Raw genomic sequence first — 12,834 nt, 5'->3', positions numbered from 1 at the left:
ACTGCAACATTTTTCTTTATGTCGTAAAAGAAATGGCTGCGATTTTTTCTTGGGGCCACTTAAAGAGATGTGGTGTGTGTGCGTGTGACCAAACATACTGTGATACCTATCAAGGGCTTCAGCATTGGTCTAAAGTTATTTTCATAGATTATGGATATGGAAATTCACTTCATTAAATTCAAAGCCTTCGAATATCACGAAATGTTGCTTGACTTCTCTCTGGGTGATTTGGACCTATAAATAGGTTGTGTGTTTAAGGTAATTGTCATAAAAGGGAAATGATTATTATTTTGTGAGAGAATTTAGATGCCACGCAACATTTCAATTGGGTAGTGAAGTATGGATAATGTGTACCATTTAAGGCAGGCTGATAAAATCATAATTAAACCAACACGATTATTTTAATGTTCGATTCCAGCAAAAAAAATTTTTTTTCACTATTGGCAATTTATTTCATAAATGAATTATGATAATTTATGCTAATATGTTAAAAAAACAGCCTAAATTACATAATTTAGGCCTCATCTGCCAATGCGCCGATGTCAATGCTGCTAACCAACCAATCCCATAATTTAAATAACATGACGTGTGATGTACCTATTGCCTAAATAATTCGTTTTCAGGCTGTTGTACAATCAGAAAATAAGGTGTCTGGATAAATTTTCATTTTACTGAAATATATCCAATAAAATTATAAAATAAACTAAAACAGAAGTCGAAATATAATTTTTAAAGTTATTTTTTATAAAAAATAACTCTGTACTAAATATAATAATTCAAAAGTCGAACGAGCCTATTATTTTAATTATGCTAATCATATCGCGAGTATATTGCCTTACTTTAGGTAACGTTTCTGTTTTTCGACAATAAATAAATAAAAATAATGATTGATAAAATTAGTAAGGGAGAGAGAGAAAAAAAGAGAGAGAAAAAAAAAAAAGAGAGAGAAAAATTGACTGGTTCCACTAAAATTAGGTCTAGAAAATAAACTATTTTGGTTGCCATAAAATAATTATAATGATCTGTTGTTAATACATGAAAGCATAGATTTATTTATACTAAACCAGTTATAAGCTTAGGCTGTTGGGGTTATGAACTGACGGCATTTTAAAGTTTTAACATGGAATTTTAAAGTGTCCTTTAGGTAGTGATAGTAATGTCCTCGAGGGCAGCACAGTGGTTGGAGTGGTTACACCGCTGTACAAATTGCAGCAGTGTGGCATTAATGGCAAGTTGCTGCTATGGATAAAGGGATGGTTCAGTGGGAGAAGAAAGAGAATAGTAATCAATGGACACTAATCCTTCATGGACTAATGTTATTAGAGGAGTCCCCCAAGGTTTAGTGTTGGGCCCATGGTTGTTTTCTTTATCTGTTAATGATATTGATGAAGGTATTGTACATCAGATTTAATGTCTAAGTTTGCATTTGATACAATGCTGTTATACCTACTAAGGGCTTCAGCATTGGTCTAAATTTTTCCAAAAATTGGTCTAAATTGATGCGGTTTATAACCCTTGAGGTGAAACAAACTTCCATCTATTGTTACAGAAGTTGGTTGCTTGAATAAATTCAAGGAAGAACTAGACAAATTATTAGAGGGAAATGAACAGGTGAGGTGGGAAGTTTTTTTTTCTTGGCTGATGCTTTTTAAGCTTCATTCTTTCATCATTTTCACTATTAATCCTAATAATCAACATCCTTTCCAAACTAGGTGGAAAAGTCCCGGTTGGAATTCATCAATTTTCACTCTGTGGCTGAGTTAGTGGGTCTTAGGCGTGGAGAGCGAGGTGTTTATTTTTATTTTTTCTTAGAGTAGTAATAATAACGTTAGTATTTTGAATGTCAGAGTTTTGATTTTTGGTAATTTAACCTAGACTAATTTCCAGAGATATGTGTTTATCCCTACTTTCATCTAGGTGAAATAACATTGCTATTCAGAACAACTTTCGGTAGAGATATTTCATTTTCACAAGTGGTTGGAGTGAACAGTGCTGTGACATTATAAATAACAGACATTTAGTGGGAGAAGGAGAAGAGTTGTTATTATTATCTGTTTATTTATCCACGAACTGCGGACTACCCCGGGATGGCTATGTGCCAGGAGGGTGTGTTATTTACAATCTGAGGTACGAGGTACCACATGTACCTCATGTTGGATAGAGTACATACGGACCCGACCCGAGAAATTATCTGTTGATACATAGTGGATAAAAATCAATTAATAGTTATTATTATTATTGGTACTGTTTATAACCTCGTTTGGGGCTCGCCCAACCTAGGGTATAAGCAGTTTCAATATAAACAGCTCAAATTTTAGAAGCTTAAAGCGGTATTGGTGTAATGCACTTCAGAATGTGCTGGCGTATCAGCAATGGATTAGTACTCTCATGAGCTCCAGTCGTATGGCCCACAATTATGATTTAAAGTCATGCTTTTCATCCTGTCGAAGTGAGGTTTGAAAGGAGCCCTTCATCTCAGGTAATATGCGTGGGATGTCACCCTTTGTATCTGTTCATCGCTTACAAAGATTTGAATATTGTTATCGTGATTAAACTTGATTTTGAAGGATTCAATTGAAGTCGTATTCTTTCAAGATACCCTTATAGTTTCTGTATCTTGACTAGAAGCTTGGAGATTAATCGCATTGTTCTGATGAGGGTTATTTGCACATCAAATAGAACTTTCAGGTAACAAAATAGGACTATAGAATTCCCACACCGGGTAGAAAAGACCTGGGTTCGAAGTCCGCTATTGAGAGGAGGAATTTTTATTGGCCTTTTTCACTACGTGGCTGAATTATTCGATCTCAGGTAAGAGAAGCACGGTTTTTTATCCCGTTAACTCAGTTTTTCGTCCAGCAAACAGCAAATCGATCACACAAGTAATTTACAAACATATTATTCGACGCAATATGGTTTTAGTTGCTGATGCGCCTAAAATAACCCAACAACAACACTTTTTGCTTTTAAAACAGCTTGTATTCTACGTGGAATGGATTCAAATAAATCTTGAACTGTCTTAAGAGGAACATTAGACCATTCTTCATGGAGGAACGTTGCAAGCTCTTTTACTGATGATGAAAGTGGAGAGGAAATCTGCTTCTCACTCTCCTCTCCAAATATGTCCACAGTGACTGAATAACGTTTAATTCTAGTGATTGTGCAGGCCAAGATAGATGCTTAGCCTCGGTTTCATGCTCCTCAAACCAAGATCATACATATTTGTCATCAGCATGATCTTAGGGCCTAAAGAATACCAAGATATTGCTGCTCAAACTATTGTTGGTCTTCCTCAATGTTTAACGGTTGGCATAAGACAGTCAGGGTGATGCGCTTCTAAATTAACTATTACTTACATATCCCATGTTTCCATTATTTTGTCCAGCCCCTGTATACTCTGTTATATGACAATTTTATGCCCAGGAACATAATGTCTATCTGGGATCTGCTGTTAAGAACCTATTGTACTTTGAAGGAGGTAGCTGGAGGAGATTGGTAGTTGTTGAGTTTTTTAATGGATGTCAGAATGTAAATACTCATGTCTGTGACCGAAGGAGTGCTTGGATATTGCTGACTGAACTATCCTTTCAATTATTTTGAGTTGTGCTCAGCTGATTAGTCGTAGGTCTTTAGATTTTAGCTTCTTAATCTTTGGGACAGACTTCATTTGATAGGATCTCAAATTTATAGTATTTTTCTGAAGATATAAAGAAAGATGGCTAGTATATACTCGTTGCATAATTTAATTATGAAAAGTGAGGATCCATCTGGACCACCGTAGCTCTGTTTGGTAATCTGTATGATATCGATAAGGTTAGGTTATGTTACATTACGTTATGTATTTCGTTCTGCATTAAATTTTGTTGTTTTGCTCTTTCTTTGAACCAATAGTGGTTCGGCAACCACTACTGGAATCTTGGACTCTATTTGTAGCATGGCAAATGGCACGATGCCTAAAGGAGAATCGTGGGTGTGATGGTATCAATTTTGGCAGTGATATAATGTTTTAAATCTGTCAAGTATGTAACCTCGATGTTGTAGACAATGCCTGTGAAGGAACCCTTAGCAGAAACCAGCCTCCTTCTATCTGTTTTTACTTCCCGGGATCTAAAATATGACATTTTCTTCTTTTCTAAAGTATGCCCTATATTCTACGTATCATGTACTTTTAATCAAACAGTAAAATTAAGCTTTCAAACTGTTTGAAAGTTTAATTTCCTTCGTACATATTCTTATTTTATTCCAAAATTGTAAGAGATGGTGTTACAACTGATATTAAAGAAATTTTAGAGTCCTAGCGCACCAGAAGTTTATCAAAGGGTGTTCCCCGATATCTTTGCAAAGCTGAGAATATATTTATTCGTGTGTTACGTTACTGTAAGTGTAACGCGAGGATCACATTTTTAAAAGAGGAACTTCAAAGTCGCTGTACTTCTACAAATCCATCTATTGCTGTTTTAAGTTAACCTTATGATTGTAAATCTCAAAAATCAATGGTATGCAGCTGTTCAGGAGTTTCTTACTTCAATTTGTGAGTGTGAGAGGAGTTAATAACAGGACTTTGTTAAAGAAAAACTTCTGCAGAGAGAGTTGCTTATTTAACGAGAAATAAATGGAAGAGCATTCCTTTATCGTTGAGAAGATAAGCAACGTGAGGATGGAGAATCTTTAGAAGTGATGGAGTCTAATGTACGATACCATTACTTGACAATGGGGATTGAAAAGTGCGTTTTTGTCGAGACAGTTATCATATAGTGGGAAGGGGAAAAGATTTCGATCTGTGGTAGGGTCAAGTTTCATTGAACGAAAGCGTAGAATTGATAATAGAGGTGGCATCAAACATCCCAAAAAATTACGATGAAAATCAGAGAGAGATTTTTTTCTGTTTGGATCAGCTCAGATTCCAATAATTGGTTGTAGTTCTGATTCTGAATCCATCTTAATAGAACAACTTCTGAAATTACGAAGTAAGGGAACTATAATAAGAGAAACTTGAGTGAACTATGAAATACTCTTCACAGGTTTCAGTGGAGTTTTAGGAGCATCGGTGACTAAGGCCATATTGCTCTGTGTATACTGTCTGTAAATTGGGTGTTCTGTGGTCTATTTTCTGTTTTCTGGATAAAAAACCCGAAGTTGCAGGAGAACAAATCATTCTGTTCTCGCCTGAGACCGATTAAGTTGGCCACTTTGTGAAAAAGGCCCATAAAAATTCCTCACGTCATGGACGGGACTCGAACTCAAGTCTTTTCCACCTGGTGTGGGTAGGACGATGATTCTACTAACTGTGTTACCCACGGTTTAAACCAATGTGGTTGGATTAAAATCGAAAGATAAATTGAATGAAATAAGCCAATCGTAACACAATATCTAGGATATTTTTCAGTTAAACCAAAGCTTTTGAAACATCTTATCTGTAGGAAAATCGGCTGTTGAAGTAACTCACTAACTTGCCGATTCTCCAAGAATTCGTCTTAAGTCCACATCACGAAATTGCCCAGGAGGCAAGTAAATGGAATTCGCGCACTTCTCAGCGCACGAAAAAAGAATATGAAAGGATCTTTCATCTTCCTTTCATCTAGATGAAGAACCAACATGGAGTTTTGTAAAACTAAACTGAAAACTAAGTTTGATGGATGTCCGTAGTTGATTTCGGTCAACTTCATTTTCAATAAGATGAAAAGAGTAGCTTATAATAATCCTTCGAACTCCTGTTTGACGAATCTGCTTTAAAGTATTATTAAAGTATTTGTTCCTTCGGTAGAGGCGTTCTCTGTTTCTCAGTTGAAATTCCTTTTATCTTTTAGTCCTTTTATCTCCTTCATTTTGTTTAAATGAAGGAGATAAAAGGAAAAACTTTCGAAAATGCTACATTTGTAGGAAAATTGATTAGCCTCTTTACCAAAGCTAAGAAATTAATCTAAAAGGGAGTTGTGTATTTTTTTTAGCTCAGTTGGTGTCTCCTATCTCTAAATCGGAAGAAAATTGACAAAAATTTATATGAAGACATGCGATAAATTGATTTTTCTGAAACTTTCTGAAAATTGTCTGTTATTCTCTCAAAAAAATCTACTTCGAATGTTTCAAATTGTGCTTTATAAACACGTGATAAAAAATGGATTTCAGAGTTATCATTTAAATTAATTAGAGAGACAGAAAGGCTGGTTGACTGAAAGACGACATCAAGAATTTTTACAAGGCATTTTAGCACTGTGGGCGAACGTAACCCAGCCCTCAAGCACATCAAAAAGACTTTTAATAGACTCATCTTTGGAATAAAAGTAAAAACTGTATTTTCAAGAAATCCGTATAGCGATTGACGCAACTCTCCTAATGATTCTTAATGTTAAAACACAATTTCCCTTTTAAAGCACCTATTTTAACATACATAAAAGAGAGACCTGTGATTTTTTTCAGGTGATTGACACTTCCTTCCCTCAGTCATAAACTGTTTTGGTGCTCACAATGCGTCTGGAAGCGGTATTTGATATTTAAGCGCTGGCCCTTTTAAAATACGTTGCAATTTTTTAAAATTTTTTAATGATAAACATGAAATGGTTTTGCAGGCGATTTATCACACATACAGACGGGTGTGGAAACCTTTTTACAGATTCGTAGTTTGCCAGAAAAATAAAAAAATATCGAAAAACAGAAGTAAACGATTCTTTCTCAGAATAACACAATATTCTTTGAACGTCTTGGGGATGGAAGATATCTATTGTTCTGATTTTATCGGAGAAACGTAATGAGTTGGCTTTGCATTGGACACCCCCCTTATATAGGAATGGACTGGTCTGTTACGCTGGTGAAGGCTCAAAGTCGGGAATTGCTGATATACGTGGTCATCAGTTTTCGAATGTTCGCGAGGAAGAATGGGTTGACATCAAGATCTTTCTCACTTCCAATTTGGAATGATTGTGGGGGCAAGACGTACATACACCAGTACCATGACAACAGCCAATATAGTAAGTGCTCCCATTCTGCGGTTTCACGAGTCTAGCGTGATTCGTTCAACAGCCGTCAAACCACCAGCTAAAGGTCACACATGGAATAACTAAGTGGTAAGCGTCATGTGTCTTGTCTAGTAATCCAATATCTACATGGGCTATGCGTCGAACATTAAGTCGACGGCCGTAACGGTACCCATACAGTCCAGTACCAACACTAGACCACCGACGTGTGGAAATCTATCGCCTGGTCTGATGAATCCTATCATCCATCTCTCATATTGATGGACGTATCTCTCAAGTTAAGCCAATGTGCCACCTCCGCCTGCGACTGACCAGCTTCAAGTGATCCAACGGCACGCCATCTCAAAGAATCACCTAAAGGACGATGACTTGCCATCCTGAGTACTGGAGATGTGGCTATCCCATTGTCTTCAAAAATCCAGATTTGACCATTCTTCATTCAGGTCAGCTGCAGTATTGTGGTTGGTAGAGAACTGTGAAGCCGTACTGCCCTTTAGCAATATATCCTAAACATTCTCAATTAGATTCATATCAGAAAAATTAGAGGGCCACGGTAAATGTTGGAAACCTTGGGAATGTTTCTCGAATCATTCACATACAATTTTTGCACTGTGGATTGCTGCGTTGTCTTATTGGAAGAATTCCATTGCAATCCAAAATAAAATGAAGCATTGCAGGTGAAGTTGGTCTGATACCACAGAATGATATTTATTGGAAGTAGCTCGATCCAGTTCGTATCAACAGAGCATACCCAACACCACGAATTGATATTAATTGGTTGCTTGCTTTCGACACACTAGTGATTTCTTTTGTTTTCTCAGTCACGGCTCCTGCTAAATGTGCCTAAGCAATACACCTTTCTGTAAATCGGAAAGATCACCTATCTTCCCCAGGATTGATCGACTAAGAAGGCCCAGGAAAGCGTACAGCATTATCTGATACCAAAGAAAGTTGGGCTCATACGATATGACAACTTACATTTGTATACCGCATTAAATTATCTGTTGATGCCAACTGCAAAAGGTTTCAGATTTTTTGGACAGTGAGACTTATATGATAATATTTTAGGTATCGAATTATTAATATAAACAACCAGTTAGCAAAATATGCACGCTTACATAAATAGAGGCACAGCGAAACCGCGATTTTCCAGACTATATAGTGTGGGAATTTGGGGCTATGCGAAAATTCAAAGTTCAAGATAAAAGGAATATGGAATAGTATTTAAAATGAAACCAATTAGAAGTGCTGTATTATACTTTCCAGTCATTCGCAAACAGATTGAAGTACGAGCGTTGATCATTTAATTCGCAGACTGGTGCAAGATCTTAATTGTCATCATCTGAATCTTCTGTGAATTTCGCCTTCTCCAAATACTCTCACTTGAACTTTTCGATAGACATCGAAGTGCTTCCCTGGTGATTCTGCCAGCATCCTTGTGTCGGATGGGAAACGCTTGCCTTCCAGAGCTTCCCTGATACGTGGAAACAGGAAGAAATCACACGGGCTAAGTCCGGTGAATAGGGGGTTGTGGCAGAACCTTGGCACCAATGGCCTGCGCAATATTAGCCATATGGGGCTGGCATTGTCTTGATGGAGAAACCACTTCACACCAGAATATGGCCGTCCTACCAAGACACTCATTACCACACGCTTCATTCATCTCTTTAACTGTTCCCGATGCATTTAAGCCCCATCTAATACAATAACGAATCACATATCGATGTTCAATCTGTATGTCCGACATGATGCTTGCTTCAAAACGATCGTCAGAACACGCGGAAAAATCACACAACACTAGCTCGACAAGTACTGGCATGCGCACACAGTGTGTGTGTGTGATCGGTAGGAATCAGGGAGAGCGCCAGTAGTGGCAGTTATAGAAAGTTTGCGCAATAAACAAAATCTTGCACCAGTCCGCGAATTAAATGACCACCCCCTCGTATTTATAGTAATGGCCCTGGTGTTACTGCAGTTTCATCTTAAAAGAAGATGGTGTAAGGATTCTGCTTGTAAATGGTGCTTATTAAATTTTTGAATTCAGTGATGACAGGAGATGAATCCTGGGTCTTTTAATATGATCCACAACCAAGCGTAAAAGCATGCAGTGGCAAACTCCCTCTTCGCCCCATTTGAAGCAAGGAAGAATGTCTGATCGAAGATCAAGTCCATATTTGCCGTTTTCTTTGATTGTCGTGGAGTTGTTCATCATGAATTTGTCCCTTAAAAAAAAAAAAAAAACATTCCCATTTCACCTATCCATTCCCTTCAACAGTTTGTCCAGTTCTTCCTTGGATTTATTTCCACAACAACAAATGGAAGTTTGTTCCAGCAATCAACCACCCGCTGGCTAAAGGCAAATTTGCGTACATCTATTTTGCAAACGTCCTTCCTCAATTTGAATTTGTGTTCCTTGATGTGCGTAGTCTGAGCAGGAGGAAAGATCCCATCAACATTGAGCCTGCTCAAACCATTCAAAGTATTATATGTATCAATCAGATCACCTCGCAGATGCCTAATCTCTAGGTGCTGCAATTGGCAAAATCGAAGCCTTTCCTGGAAAGATCACCTTATGTTCCCTTCACCAATCTCGTTGTCATTCTCTGCATCCGTTCGAGCAGCTCTACATCCTTCCTAAAATAAATCCTCCAGATCTGTACATAGTACTCAAGGTGTGACCTCTCCGTTGCCTTATACAATGGGATTATCACCTTCTCATCCCTGTTAGAAAAATTCCTGTATATCATTGACAAACCCCCATGTCCTAGCAGCACGTCTGCACTGTTCAGAGAATTTCATATCTGACTCCCCGGTCTTTTTTTTTTCTTTCATTTTTTACTAACCTCAGTGTAATACCATACAGTCGGCACATTTCTCTGGGATTACTTCTACTTAAATCCAGTACTTTGCATTTGTTAATGTTAAACTTCAGTTGCCATCTCTCAGCCTATCTGCCAAACTTTTCAAGATCCTGCTGCAGTAGAATACTGTCATTACAATCATTATCCACCCTGCTAACTTTGTATCATCTGCAAACTTGGACATAAAGCCTGATATGCTTTCATTAATATCATTGATGAATATAGAAAACAATAATGGGCCCAACACCGAATCCTAGAGGATTCCACTTATAACATTAGTCCATTGATTGCCACTCAACCCTCTCTTCATCCATAGCACTAACTTGCCCTTAATGCCATACTGTTCCAAATTGTACAGCAGTCTTTTATGTACAACACTATCAAAAACTTTCCTGAAGTCCAAGTATATGATATCAAAATTATTTTTTGCATCCAGTTCCTTTGTAATCACGTCGTAGTATCCAGTCAAATTGGTCAGACAAGATGTCCCATTATCAAACTTTATGGTGTGTCTGAAGTATAACTGCAGTCTTGTCTAGATGATCGTGCATTACTTCTTTAACCAATGACTCCATTATTTTGCCTGGAACAGAAGATAAACTAACAGGTCTGTAATTACTGGTGGTCACTATTTGATCCAACTTTGTGAATTGAGGATACATTACATCTCCAGACTGCTGGGACTTCCACTGAATCCAAGGATGCTTTCAATTTCTGGTTTCTTTTTAGCCGTTCTTTGTGACAGATGGTCTGCGCGTGTAGCACAGTGGTATTGTCACCGTTCTCGCCACACCCGGTGGAAAAGGCTCGGATTTGAATCCTGTTGATGACGCGAGAGAGTTTAATATTTTTTTTGTTTTACTCCGTGGCTGAGTTAGTTTGTCTGATGCGCAGATAGCAAGTCTTTTTCTTCCAGCAAAACAGGAAAATCGACCAGAGAATGCGAATTCGAATATCCAATGAAGCTGTGCCACTTGAATCTCAAAGTTGAACTGAATAAATCTGAAAGTAAGTCAAATAACAGTGCTATCGTAACTTTTAAGGAAAAGGATTTCTGCAAATTAACATTTTGTCAATGTCATTCGTTTAAAAGTAATGCAATGCCAAGGCATCCTCCCCATACCCGGCGAAAAAAAGCCCAGGTCCAAATCCCGTTAATGGCGAATTTTTAAGAGAGTTTTGCACTCAGTGGCGTTGTGAAAAAAGTTAGAATTGCATGTTTTTTTTTTTTAAACTCGGGTTTTTTATTCAGCAAACAGGAAAATCGACCACAGAACAGTCTAAAAGCAAACACAACTCCAAGCTTCTTGTCTTAAATGCAATGGCCTTTATGACCACAGCAAAAATAACTTTAACTTCACACGAGTTTCATTGGTATTGCACTACTTAAAAAACGCAGAAAATGATTGATTGGTTGCTGTAGGGCCTTAGACGCATCAGAAACTTAGGCCATATTGCGCCGTATGTAATTTTCGATTTGCTGGTTTCTGGATGATAAACCCGAGCTTCCGGGATGAAAAACCATGAATGATACCCTCGTCTGAGACTGACTAACTTAGCAACGTTGCGAAAAAGATTTATACAAATTCCTCGCCTCATTGATGGGATTCGAACTCAGGTCTTTTCCATTCGGTGTGCTGTCCATGAGGGCCAGACAGTGGCAATTCTACCAACAGTGCCATCCACGAGGACAGACAATGGTACTGCACCATACAGGTATGCCTTTGAATATCCCAAGGATCCAAGCAAGGTGTTACCTTGATGAACACACAAAAGTGTTTCATATAAAAATAATTTGCATGTAAACATAAAACCGTTTCGTTATAAACAGAAAAAAACTCTCTTTTATTAGTTTGTTTCTCAGTACACTTCGTGAAATTAAGGATTGGCAATTTGAAAACAGAAAGCTTTTAAAAATATCCAACTTCCGTATCGTATCTAGAAAACTAAATGGTGTCTTTGGTATTTATAAATATTTTTAAAAAATTAAAATATTTGAAGATTAATCTAAAACAATTTATAACAAGATTATAGATTATTGACGAATTCATAAATTTTTAAATAAATACTGCATTTTATGCAACATTCATGCGAAATTACTCTTCTCTCATAGCTTAAATATAGAAGTTTATTCTGTTTCACATTCGGCTACTACTTATCTCATAATTTCGGCACAAATTCGACACGCGAAAATTTGTTAAGGTGAATTAGTGGTGCTCATTTTGTCCAAAAGCATACCCTACTAGAAGGAAAAAATTAATTACCTCCACTGCTAGAAACAATGGCGGTTATTAATATTCTTCATATGGAGATTTTATCTGCTCCCTTATGAACGGAACACGCACAAGAGGTTTGGACCAGTGATTAATTATTAACACCATTAAGTGGGGCCGATAAAAAGAAAAGGAAGCCAATTGAGGATATGTGATAATGTTCTATTGTAAAATGTATTATCAGCTGTACTTTGTTCACGTTAAAATACTAGTTTCCGCGCATGCACTCATTCATAAGATGACGTCATTGTGATCCTAATCACGTGACTGCTCTGGTGTGATTTGGTACAGAACTCTCGTTTTATACACAGCTAGTAGAAAGTCGCATTTTTAACTTTTTCCCTCTTATATTTTATTTTTATTTATTTATTCTTATTTTTTGCAATAAATGGTTATGTTATATCTTCTTATGAATGATAGCTAAAAAAGCGTTCTGCACCTTCACAACGAGTTGACTCTATATTGCACTATCTTAAATAAATTGGGAGTCTTGCCGAGTTAGGAGTGAATGTACAATTTGTTAAAATAAAAACTAATTTTTAAGTAAATGGAAATAGCGATATGTTCATCGATCATTATAAGAATTTTAACAAACCTGTTATATAAATCTCTTTCATAGATTCACTACTGAAAGTATAGTGAAGTCACAGATTACACCAACCAAAAAGAAGATTCCAGACTACTCTTACTGCGGACCATGGCTTCTATAGGAGGTTAACATAGCTCCAT

The 12,834-nt window shown here is 37.1% G+C and overlaps 1 protein-coding gene across 1 annotated transcript in view; it reads right to left on the bottom strand.

The window, feature by feature from the left end:
- LOC150082165 (uncharacterized) overlaps window positions 1–12,834 on the bottom strand; it is a 30,427-nt gene that overhangs the window by 13,600 nt on the left and 3,993 nt on the right. The window lies entirely within an intron of this gene.

This window comes from Mastigoproctus giganteus, chromosome 8 (assembly GCF_048544385.1).
Source record: "Mastigoproctus giganteus isolate SK-2022 chromosome 8, ASM4854438v1, whole genome shotgun sequence".
NCBI lineage: Eukaryota > Metazoa > Arthropoda > Arachnida > Uropygi > Thelyphonidae > Mastigoproctus > Mastigoproctus giganteus.
The sequence above is the reverse complement of the archived record's forward strand: the minus strand, read 5'-3'. Positions and strand labels throughout refer to the sequence as shown.